At 52.7% G+C, this 12,357-nt stretch overlaps 1 long non-coding RNA gene across 1 annotated transcript; it reads right to left on the bottom strand.

The window, feature by feature from the left end:
• Nucleotides 1–7,890: 7,890 nt before the first annotated feature.
• On the bottom strand, nucleotides 7,891–10,941 carry LOC132657470 (uncharacterized). Its single transcript, XR_009595729.1, has 3 exons — nucleotides 10,207–10,941; nucleotides 8,361–10,051; nucleotides 7,891–8,122 (listed from the first exon to the last, which is right to left on the bottom strand). It is a non-coding gene; the product is annotated as an uncharacterized LOC132657470 (long non-coding RNA).
• Nucleotides 10,942–12,357: the final 1,416 nt, after the last annotated feature.

The following is a 12,357-nucleotide window of genomic DNA, read 5'->3' as shown; positions in this document are numbered from 1 at the left end:
TCTCAGCAAGGCTGTGTGTGTGTGTGATGGGGGTGTTCGTCTTTGGACGGGGCTGAACAGCCATGTGTGATGCTGCAGGAGCACCAGGGAGACAATGATGGAGCAGGGGCCACTCAGAGATCTCTGGAGACCCTCAAGAGCAGTGTCAGCAGATCTGGGGAAGAGGGCAGTGTCTGAAAGGGGTGGGACAGGAGTGTCACATGGCTGCCACTCACCTGGTCTCTTCAAGCCCATCACCTTATTTATTCTGAGTAGCTTCCTAGGTGGCTCAGTGGTAAAAGGAATCTGCCTGACAGTGTAGAAGATGCAGGAGATGCCTGTTCAATCCCTGGGTCAGAAAGATCCCCTGGAGGAGGACATGGCAACCCGCTCCAGTATTCTTGCCTGGAGAATTCTATGGACAGAAGAGCCTCGTGGGTCAGATACAGCTGAGCACACATGCACAGGAGTAACCCTGAGGTGGGCACCATCTTTCCTGAGTACTGTGTCCAGGGTGTCATAGCCAGGAAGGGCAGACAGGGGAGCTGTGCTTCCTCCAGGTGCTGCGGAGGGAGGGGAGAAGGGGCAGGTCCTGGGCCCTGGAAGGTTCCATCCCTGGGCCAACAGCAGACATAAGACACAGGTCCCACCTGCTTGTTAAGATGAAATTTGCTACTGCAGGCAGCTGGACAGGGAGGACAGAGGTCTGGGGCTCTGGGCCAGCTTGGGTGCCTTTGTGACTTTGAATAAGTTCTATCCCACCACTTGCTAGGCCTCGGTTTACCCAGTTCATTCTCAGTGTCATCATGAAATGCAATTTCCTTCTTTCGTTGAACAGGGAATTCATCCATCCATCATCTGCCCATCCATCTATTCTTCATGCATCCATCCACCCATCCATAAATCCATCCTCCAAGTAAATATCCATCCATCCATCCATCCATCCATCCATCTATCCATCCGAAACTATCAGTCATCTCTCCCGTGTCACACTGTCTGTCAGGCCCTGGAGAACATAGGGAAATAAAACAGGTGAGCAGCCCCCACATGAGTGACACTCTGAGAGTTGCATGAGGAGATGGAAGTTTGAGGACCAGGCAGGAGGTGTGTACAGCAGGAGTGCAGGTGACAGATGGGACAGCCTGGCGAGGTGGCAGCAGGGGATTCACACAGCAGGAGGTGAAAATGAATGGAAAACAGCTGTCCTTGTTGTTAGGGAGTCATGTCTGTGTCTTGGGCCATGCCTAGGGGCCCCACCAGACTGCCCCTCACCTCTTGCGCATGGCTTCCTCCTGGCTGGCAGCCCCAAGGTCCTCATGTACCCACAAGCAGGGGCATGGGAGGAGCCAGCATCACTCGTGGTGGTGCAGGAGGAGGGAGGGAAATGGCCGTCCTGGTGGCCCCATACCTGAAGGGAACCGGGCATGTTCTGGCCCCTGTGGAGCCCCCAGTCCCCTGTCCTGGAGAAGGTGTGGGAGGACTGGGTGCAGGGGGCAGTGAAAGAGCACCAGACACGCCCACTGAGGGGGCCAGGATGATGCATTCCGCTGCAGGGAGGAGAAGGCCACCCACCACATCCTCCACTTCCAGGGCTCAATACAAGGCAGCCTGCCTCTGTGTGTTTCTTCATATGGGTCTCCTCTGACCACGCAGTCCCACAGGGGCCTCTGCTGGAGCCCCTTCTATGAGCCAGGGGTGGGGTGTCAGTCTGCAACACCCTCCCATGGGAGCCCAGCTATTCCTGGGCTCAGGAAGAACCCAAGTAGGTCCTGAGACAATGAGACGAGAGGCAAGTTCCACTGGGCTGGAGAGGGTCAGGAGGGCTTCCTGGAGGAGATGGCTCTGCAGTTCTGGTAAACTCCCCTTCTGCAGTGCCCCCTGTATCTGTGTCACAGGGAGGGCTCTCTTGGGTGAATGGAACATCTGGAGCTCTCTGGGTGGGTCTGTGCAGAGCCCACCCCAGTGTGGAGTGGCTATGACGCATGGGCCCTCAAAGACTGAGCTGCTTCAGCCACAAGGTCCTTTCCCCAGGGGTTCCTGCCTGTGTTTACAAAGCCCCCCTTTACCCCTCAGGCTTGCTGCCTATGGCTCTGTGATGCCCACATTTTGAACCTCAGGGGAATCTCATTCTGTCACTTGTAAACATCTCAATGCCTGACATCCAGAAGGAGCCTCATCTGAGGTCTTCCAAGGGTCTGTTCTTTCAGGGGAGGCTGGGGTCCGGGGTGTGGCCTTCCTTCCCTGGAGGATGCTGAGGCTGAGGGCCTGGTCTTGGGTCGAGAGAGTGGGGGTGAGTGCTGATTCCTGCTCATCCAGGGGTCTCCCTGGGGGGAGAAGTTAGGAGCCCTTGGGTTGTGCCCCCAGCTCTGGCTAGCATGGCCATCTCAGGGACATTTCAGAACCAATTTTAAATGTGTGGGTGGAAGCCAGTTGCTGCCCTCAAGCCCTCAGCAAAGAACCCTTGATTTCCTGTCCCCTGCAGGGCTCTGCTCCATCCCCTGCGTCCTCCGGGGGTCCAGGATGAGAAGGATCTGACCTGAGAGCCGTCAGAGCCCCCAGCACCCCTCGGGGTCAAGAGCCAGGTGGAAAGAGAAAAAAAACCCTCAAGTACGAGGTGAAGCTGTCCACTTGGTGTCAAGGTTGGGAATTTCTGGGGAGGGGTCCACCCCACAACCACTGGGGACAGGGGCAAATCAGATTAGACTCCATGCAGCCTCCCAGAGCTCAGAGTCAGGAGGGAGTAGACAGATGGGCATGATGGAGTGTTTGCATCTCCAAAGATAACCCCAAAGAGGCCTGTAAGTCCCTCCCTGTGCTGAGGAAGGAAAGAAATACCACCCCACAAGAGAGATGCTGAAGAAGAACATTGTCGAAAGCAGCTCAGGGAGTCAGAAACAACCTAAGTGTCCAGCCACAGCCTGATGGGTGACTGAGGTGTGTACAGCACACTCTGGAGTGTCAGGCATCCTGACAAGGAAGGCGATTCTGATACCTGTTACAACAGGATGAGCCTTGAGGACACTGCTCAGTGAAAAAGCCAGACACCAGAGGACAGATATTGTCTGGTGCCACTCATGGAGGTCCCTGGAGGAGTCAAATCCCCGGACAGAAAGGAGAGGAAGGGGGCCCAGGGACTGGGGGAAGTGGGGAGTGAGTGAATGTCACTCAGTCATGTCTGACACTTTGCAATCCCATGGACTATAGAGTCCATGGAATTCTCCAGGCCAGAATACTGAGGTGGGTAGCCTTTCTCTTCTCCAGGGGATCTTCCCAACCCAGGGATCAAGCCCAGGTCACCCACATTGCAGGCAGATTCTTTACCAGCTGAGCCACAAGGGAAGCCCAAGAATACTGGAGTGGGTAGCCTATCTCCTCTCCAGCAGATCTTCCCCACTCAGGAATCGAACTGGGATCTCCTGAATTGCAGGTGGATTCTTTACCAACTGAGCTTTGAGGGAAGCTATGGGGGAAAGGGAAAACAAGTGTTTAATGGGGACAAAACTTCAGTTTGGGAAGGTAAGAAAGTTCTGGAGACAGATGGTGGGGATGATTGCACAACATGGATGTGCTGAATGTCGCTGAACTGTGCACTCAAAAATGGTTAAGGTGGTCAATTGCATGTATAGACGCCCTTCACAGGTACCAGTGACCTTCACCCCACAGCAGTCCACAGGTGTGTGCTGTTCTAACATCTGCAGGGGAGGAGACCGAGGCCTAAACAGGGCATGGGGTGGCGAGGGGCAGCTCGCCTCAGAGCCTGCACACCTGCTCCCCTCGCCCTGTCTCCCTCCAGTCTCACACATCCTGATAGAAATGATGCTTTGGCTCAGAAATCAAGTTTCATGTGCCTCCCATACACGCAGCGAGGGAGCAGTACTGACAGTCCCACCAGGAGAAGCTCCAGGGAGGTGATGAATTCTGAGCTCATTTTCAAAAGACAGATAGGATTTTGTTCTTAATTTTAAACACAATTAGCAATTACATGACTAATATATGCTCTCTGGAGAAAAATTAAAATGCACATAAGCATAAAAAGAGAAAAACGTTATAATATCCTAAAGTCCCATCACTTGGAGAAAACCACTGTTAATATTTCAATTTATGTTCCTGAAGTTCCCCCAGTCCTGAGTTTCAGAGACACATCAGTGGAACTAACTGGTTTCATAGATGAGATGCTGGAATCTGCTGTTGGGAAGGCTTTGGGGAATTTGCAGATCAGGACCCAGGAAATCTTGCTTGGGGAAGCTGGACCCTGCACAGTACCAGACCTGGACCTAAGAGTGGACAGAACCTTTTTCAAAGAGCCACAAAAGCCGCTGATTAAGATGGCAGATTAAACACATGTCGCAGCACATGTACTGCAAACCCACTTGAACCACAATAAAGAGATGATGAAAGACATTTACCCACAAGGTGGAGAGGACAGAGCAGCCACAAGTATCTGAAAGTCAAATTGCAGATGGAGCCGTGGTAACTGGGTCACAGACAAGAGAGAGACAGCCCTAACTGGAGAGTTGGAAGGTGAGATTTTGCCAGATTAAGGAGACAGAGCAGCCCTGCTTGATCTCAGGATTGGCCATAAAAGCATCCCTGGATGAGGGATGCATGAGCGGCTACGGTCAGGAAGGCTATATGAAAGGGGACTATGAGGAGTCTCCTCCCCTTCTAGCTGCCCCTCCCCCTCCAGTCACCCCTCCCCCATGTCAAGAAAGCCTGAAGTTCTATTACCTGCAATGCAGGCAGCCTTGTGTGCCTGCTGACCGAAGAGACCCCTGTCTCCACCCCAGTGTGGCCCCCAGAAGGCTGAAGGCCAGACCCTGCCTCAATCTATAGGAACTGAACCAGTCCCTAAGGATGGTGTCACCAAGGGTTCCCAGGGTCACCATTCTGTGAATCTCAAAAGCAATAGCTTCTCCCTCCCTCTCAGACCTTCCAGCCAGCTCTGCATGCCCCCCTCTGGATCACGGGCAGACGGCCAAGGAGCAACAGATATGGAGGAAAGACAGAGACTGAAACAAATGGAACAAAGCCATTAGGAGGACACACAGAGCACACGGGCAGGAGAAAACGTGATCCAATCATCCTTCCAGAAACCGAGACCAAAGGAAACGCGTTGCGGAAAAGCAGCAAAAAGACATTTCAAAAAATGTTCCCAGAACTGAAGAGTAAGCTTCCAGTTTAAAAGAAACCACTGTGGATGGGATCAGGCATTTCAGGTGCATTGTTGTGAAACATTGCAACGTTTGGGAAAAGGAGAGTCTATAGATTCCAAAGACAGAAAAGCAAGTCACGTGTGCAGCATAAGGAAACAGAATCTCCTTGAACTTCTCAACAGAGACCTTTGAAGTAAGAAGACAATGGAGCCAAACTCTTAAAATTCTGGATGAAAATCATCTCCAGTCTAGAACTTTATACCCAGCCAGGCTAGCATTCTGGTATGGTGGAGGAAAGACCTTTCCAGACATGTGTTGTCCTAAAAAATGTATTTTCCAGTTTACCAGAAGTTACTAAAGGATGTGTTCCACCCCAAATAAGAAAGTAAGCCAGAAAAATACAAGCACTAAGGAGCAGGAGATGCAGAGGAATAATTCCTCAGGGAATAATAGAGCTTCAAGGACTGTGACTATGGGCAGGATGTCATGGGCCATATCAGAGCAGAGAGAATAAGGAATCAGATGTGAGGACCATCATGACCAGTATGCCTACAGCCACTGTTCCCCGGATTAACTTCGGGGAGCCTGGCTCAGACCTATATCATGACCTCACTTGTCTTGACCACAGATGGATGAAGGTCCTGCTCCTTCATGTATGAGTTTCCCGTGGTTGCTACAACAAGTTATCACAAACACGGTGGCTTAAAACAGCACAGAGGTATCATTTTACTTTTCTGCAAGACAGAAGTCTGAAATGAGTCTTGTTGGGTGGAAATCAAGGCACTATTGCTTGGGCTGCTCTCTTTTCTGGAGGGTCCAGAACAAATTTTCCTGTCTTTTCCATCTTCTACAAATGCTGCCTGCCTTCCTTGGCTCCTGGCCCCTCCCACGAGCAAAGCCAAGTCTGTCTGAATCTTTCTGCTCCATCTACCACATTTAAAGATACGGCAGCCAGCCACGTAACCCAGGAGATGCTCGCCCTACTTTGAGATCAGCTGATTAATCACCTTAATTCTGTCCGCAACCTCAATTTGCAGCCTCCTCCAGCCCACCGCCCCCAGTTGAATTCCTTTCCCTCTCCCTCTTTCCTTTTGCTCCAGCACTGGATTCTCTCACCTCTGGGCTCTGCACTGGCTGTTCCCTTTGTGCAAATGCTGCTCTGCTCGATGCACACGTGGCTACTTTCTCACTCACTCACATCCCCGCTCAAACACCACCATCTCAGAGAAGTCTCCCTGGGCCACCCTCCTGGGAATTGCACCCTCCTCACCCCTGACCCTTCACCTCTCTTCCTTATTTCCATAGCAGTGCAGCCTCCCACTTGCTGAATCTGGCTTGTCACTGCCTCCCCATGAGAAAGGGAGCTGGGTGGTGTGCGGGGCTATGGGGGGAGCTTTTGTGTTTCAGTCACACTATATCCTTGAGGTTATGACTGCCCTGGCAAATAGTAGGTATACAATGAATGTATGCTCTTGAATGGATTTATCACCTACACTGCGAGGTCTGGGCACCTAACCTTGTGTGTGTGCGTGCCTGTGCTCAGTCATGTTCTACTCTCTGCAACCCCATGGACTGTAACCCACCAGGCTCCTCTGTCCATTGAATTTTCCAGGCAAGAATATTGGAGTGGGTTAGCACATCCTCCTCCAGGAAATCTTCTCTACTGAGGGATTAAACCTGTGTCTCTTGCATTGGCAGGCAGATTCTTTATCGCTGAGCCACCAGGTCAGCCCTATTTTCCTGCTGGCTGTTGGCTTCCAGATGAAGGTCTCCTGTCGACACCTGGGGCTGGAGCCGAACTTGAAACCTTCACCTGTTGAGATGCCACAGCTGTTCCTCCCACAGCTAGGCAACCACGGAACTGTGCTCTGTCTCTCTGGACTTACCTATTCTGGACACTCTGTATCAGTGGCATTCTACAACATGCGGCCTTTTGTGACCAGCTTCTCTCACTGAGCACCATGTTTTCAAGGGCCCTCTGTGCCGTAGAGGGTACAAGGACTCCACTCCCTTCCATGGCTGAGGAGGACACCACGGTTTGGATTCACTACGCTTCATGTACCCACTACTGGGTATTTCAACATTCTTCAGTCATTTCAACTTAAGATGCTGTCAAATCAGTCAATCGTATAGGAAATCAGTCCTGAATATTCATTGGAAGGACTGATGCTGAAGCTGAAGCGCCAATACTTTGGACACTTGATGCAAAGAACTGACTCATTGGAAAAGACCCTGATGCTGGGAAGAATTAAAGGCAGGAGAAGGGGACAACAGAGGATAAGATGGTTGGATGGCATCAGCGACTCAATGGACATGAGTTTGAGCAAGCTCCAGGAGTTGGTGATAGACAGGGAGGCATGGTGTGCTGCAGTCCATGAAGTCACAAAGGGTTGGACACGACTGAGTGACTGAACTGAACTGAACTGAAGCTTCTGTGGCTGGTCTCCCATTTTCAGGAATCTGTCTTGGGTGATAAAACTGGAAAACAAGTCAAGGAGATGGTTAACACAAATACCTGTGGGTTGGGTACCTCTGGTCTGGTTGAAGGGGATGCAGTTAGGGGAAGGGGCTATACAGAGAACTTTGAAGAAAAATTATCACAAGCTCATGCTTCACCCAGGAGCTGGGGCCAGTGCTCATGTCATACACTCCAGGCGTGCACATGCAGTCTTACACACTCACCCATCTGTGTGATCATTTCAAAATGGAAAAAACTTTAAAATGAACATAAAGCTTTTTAAACATATGTTCTCAGTAGTGATTTTTAAATAACAGATTTATTGAGATACAATTAACATAGCACAACAGTCTCCATTTTTAAGTGGGCTGTCTGGGATGTCCCTGGCGGTCCAGTAGCTAAGACTCTGCTCTCCCAACACAGAGGACCCGGATTTGACCCCTAGATCCTGCATGCTGCAACGAAGACTTTGCATGCTGCAAGTAAAGATCCTGCACACTGCAATGAAGATCCTATGTGCTGCAGCTAAGACCTGGTGCAGCCAATAAAATCAAAAAAACAAGGAAGACTTTAGTAAATAAACAAAGTGGGCGTCTGTTTCCAGAACATTTTCATCTTCCCAGGAGGAAACCCTGTGCCAAGGAAGCAGTCACCTGCCACGTCCTCTCCCCTACCCTGGCAACCACTTGTTTCTTTTCTGTCTCTGTGGATTTGCCCGTCCTGGACGTGGTAGGGGCATTCTACAAAGGTAGAATGGAATGGTACGTGACCTGCTCTGACTGACTTCATTCACCAACTTCGTGCACACTGTGGTCCATATCAGGGCTTCATTCCTTGCTGTGACTGACACTTCTCCACTATACGGAGCGACCACATCTCATCTCCCCATCACGGGTGCCTGTCGCGGTCCTCGCTCATTTCAACGTGATGACCCTGCAGCGAAACTCATCCTAGGCTCTGAGAGACCCCCAGAGCCCCCAGCTTCTGCTGGAGTCTGAGCAAATCCTTCAGGAAGCCTTAACAGTCTTTCAACTTAGAACCTGCATTTCAAAAACAAAGGCTTGAAATGCCATCTGTGGCATTGAATCCGTGCTCACCGTTTAGAACCGGTTGTGCTGATGCAGGGAGAGACCTTTCTGATGTGCTGGGCGGAGCAGAGAAAGAGAGCAGCCAGGATGCCAGCACTGCTTTTCTTATTTTGCAAAAAGCACACACACACAAAAGGAGAGTCACTAACCGCTGATTTGATTGGGAAGGCAGCCTTCAGCGAATGACATCATTGGGAGAACATAAATCTTGGTTTGTATGATTTATTTATGTTAAGAAATCCACATATGATGCTGAGTTTTCAATGGCTTTGTTTAAGTGATAGTTTTTCCTTTTTAGTGAAAGTTGGAGCGATGATAAACAGCTCCAGCTGTAAAAATTAAAGGCGGAGGTGAAGCCAAGGTGATTATTACACAAAAAAATCTGAGTTGGGGGGGCATTTGGGCCTTCTCTCCTCTAAAATGAAAATTACCCTCTGCCACCATGTGCCATGAACAATTACCTGCTGTTTATTAATTAACCTCTTTTAAAAGCACCACATTTCTACTTGAAACTGTTATTTCTCTAATGTGAAAACTGGCTTATTCGTGTTTATTAGAACAACCCTATCCCATGTGGTCCAGGCTCAGTGCACACTTAACAGACACATATATTTTTTCAAATGACACATTTCATGATTGGGAATTTCTTCCCAGAAGCCCAGATTCTAAGCCTGACTTACTTGAAATGTCGGCTCCACACCAGGCCCCCAAAGCCACTGGTCTGTGCCCCAGAATGGCCCTGGGATGCCCACACTGAGAGGGGTCCTGACTCTCCAGCAACAGCTAGACTCTGAGGAAATACAAAGCCTGGTGGCCAAGTCTTTCTGGACACAGGCAAATGAACATCTCAGTCATCATCAGGATCTCCCTTTGGAGCTCACAATTCTGGCAGGGCATGAAACCAGGAAAGGTCCCAGATGGAGACCCCCCCCCCCCACTGCAGACATCCTTTGAGGGTCGCCCGGAGCAGGGCTCTGTGTCAGCCAGGTGACTCCCACTGTGCCTCCCAGGAAAGTTCTCGCTCCTCTGAGCACCAGTGTCTCCTTACTGTGGTCCCACGGTGTGCGATTAGGGCCATATGCACTGGGGTGGAGCCCAAGGGTGGGAGTGACTGGGGCAGCAGCCAGCACCCTGCCTGGCTCTGGAGCCCCAGTACCCCCGGGGCTCCATACTCCAGGCCAGGGAACTGAGGGACAGACCACATGTCTCCTGAGGATGCTCTTTCTGCCAGTGTCCACTGTCCCCAGCACAAGGCTGACCCCACCCACTCACTCACCCCTAAGCAGGTGGTCTTCCCTTTTTCAAATCGTGCATTGCACATCAGGGCATCTGGGTGGTTTGCTCATTGCTGCACCCCTGTCACTTGGCACAGGCTGCTGGATGCAGGGTGGGGAAAGGCAGAGGACAGGACGCTCAGGACAGGGCTGTGGCCCCGTGGCCACGGCCGGGAAGGTCACCTGGACCTCCCCTCCCCCATTTCTAGGGCTGAGATCAGCCTTTGGGGATCCCAGGGTCACTTTCAACTCACTCAGCCCTCTTCATTCATTCATTCTTTCGTTCACTGAGCTCCAAGCACAGTCCCAGGCACTGGGACTCCGGGGGAGCAGGGGGAGGGCAGAGTAAGATGCTCTGGAAGCTGCAGGTGTGCGGGAACAAACAGCCTTCACTTCAGCTCTCACCGTGTGACTGTAAGTTCAGGAGCCCCAGCTTTACCACGGCTTCTGATTGAATGAATAAATGAAAAGTCTGCACATGGTCTGAGAGCCTTGACCTCTCAGCAGGCACATGGTGCCTGTGAGAGGCGCTGAAGGCAGGGTGGGCCTGACTCTGGGAACCCATGAAGAGCTGCAGGGGGAAGGGAACCCACAGCTCCCAGGAGCCCTGTCCTTCATCCTGGTCCAACTGGCCCTCTGTGTCCCGCAAGGGAGCAAGGAACAGCCCTCCATGAATCCAGGTCAGAGCCCGAGGGACAGGCTTTGGTTCTGGGAGAGGAGGGGTCAGAGGGTGCAGGGAACCCTGCTGCTAGCCGTCCCAGCTCCAAAACGCCTGAGCTCCCAGGAGGCGCCAGGCAGCACACTTGCCTGCAACTATGCCCAACACCCATTTTTTCGCCTCCATATTATACTGTGGGAAACTGGGATGCCCAGGAAGCTGGTGGGGGGCTGCCCCAGAGCCCCAGGTAGAATGGGGAAGCCTCTGGCTCTGACTAAGCTAAGCTCCTCTGATCTGCTCCCTGCCCCCCCCCCTCGCCCACACCTCCCCCCCACTCCCCCCCCCCCCCACAGCTGCCTGCTTGTCCTGGAAGGGAAGCAGGGGGCGTCATGTGTGAGTGGCAGGGGCAGTGCTCAGGCAGTCCCTCTGCTGCCCCCTACCCGGCAGGACATTCATAATAACTTCATTGATACCATGGTGGGGGTGGGGGGGCTCCCGTGAGTGAGGGGCTGCTACCCTAGTCCCTCAGTCCTCAGTGAGGTCCCCTGACCTGCCATTCTGGCCACCACTGGTCCTTCCTTCACCAGGGAACCTCCTGCAGATGTTTGAGGGCAGAGGGGGAGGGAGCCCCACTGCCTGGGAGGTGGAGAAGTCCTTGCAGGGGCAGCGAAGCCAAGAGCTGCGAGTGCCTGCTCCTTCCCTGCAGCCCCAGGGTTGTGGGCTCTTGGTGCCTGAGGCAGAAGCAGGCGGCTCTGCCCCAAGGGACAGGAATCCTCGACCGATTCCATCAGCTTCGGGTCAGGCAGCACGAGGGGTAATTTTTTCCCCTGCCTGGGGCGGTCCTGGGCTCTTCTGTTTTCTCGCTTGTTCAAGAGAGCTTCCTGCAATGACTGGTTTAGTAGCAGGTAAAAAGGACCTGGGGAGAGTGTGTCCATTTGGTCCCCCCTGGCCACCCGATTACCCACCGCTTACCCTCCCATGGTCTTGTCCAGAAGCAGTGAGCAGCCAGGACATTTTGAGCAGGCCATGCCCCTCCCCTGAATGAAGGCATCTAGTCCCTCAATTCTCTCCCTTACGGCTCAGCTTCATAGTTTAAGGCTGATATTTTCTTCTTTAACTTTAATCTTTTGGCCCTGCATCTTGGCATGTGGGATCTTAGCTCACTGACCAGGGATCGGCTCTGCGCCCCTGCTTTGCTAGGCAGACTCTTAGCTACTGGACCACCAAGGAAGTCCCCAGGCTGATCTTTAAACCCAAGGTCATGCCCCAGTGCCCCTCCCAGGCACGCTCGCCACCGCCCCCCCCCCCACCGCGGCATATGGGGCCCGGGGGCGGGGGGGGGGCGGTAAATTCCTTTCTAGGAGCTCAGCTGGAATCCTGTCCCCTCCTGGGGCAGTCCCATTACCCACCCTTTGCGAGATCTGGGGTGGCCAGTGGTACCGCCCCGAGAGTAGAAGCCTGTTGCCTTAAAATCTTTATGCACCCGGGGCCTCAAAGGAACCTGAGAGAACCGCCCAGGGCGAGCAACAACCCAGCCAGAGGCTGAGCGGAGACGCCTAGGCGCCAAGCGGGACCCTCACACCTCCACCATTGCGCCCGCGGAGAGGGGAGTTCCGGGGTGAGGGCGGCGGGGGGAGATGGAGGAGATGGGCGAGGGCGGCGATCGCTAGGAGCAACCTGGGCCCCTTCTAGTCTGTGCACGACAGCTGAACCCCACCGGCGCAAACCTGGCCCCAAAAGGTGGGCA

Source organism: Ovis aries, chromosome 12, assembly GCF_016772045.2.
Source record: "Ovis aries strain OAR_USU_Benz2616 breed Rambouillet chromosome 12, ARS-UI_Ramb_v3.0, whole genome shotgun sequence".
In the NCBI taxonomy this organism is placed as follows: Eukaryota; Metazoa; Chordata; class Mammalia; order Artiodactyla; family Bovidae; genus Ovis; species Ovis aries.
Note: the sequence above shows the minus strand (reverse complement) of the source record. Positions and strands in the feature narration are given on the sequence as shown.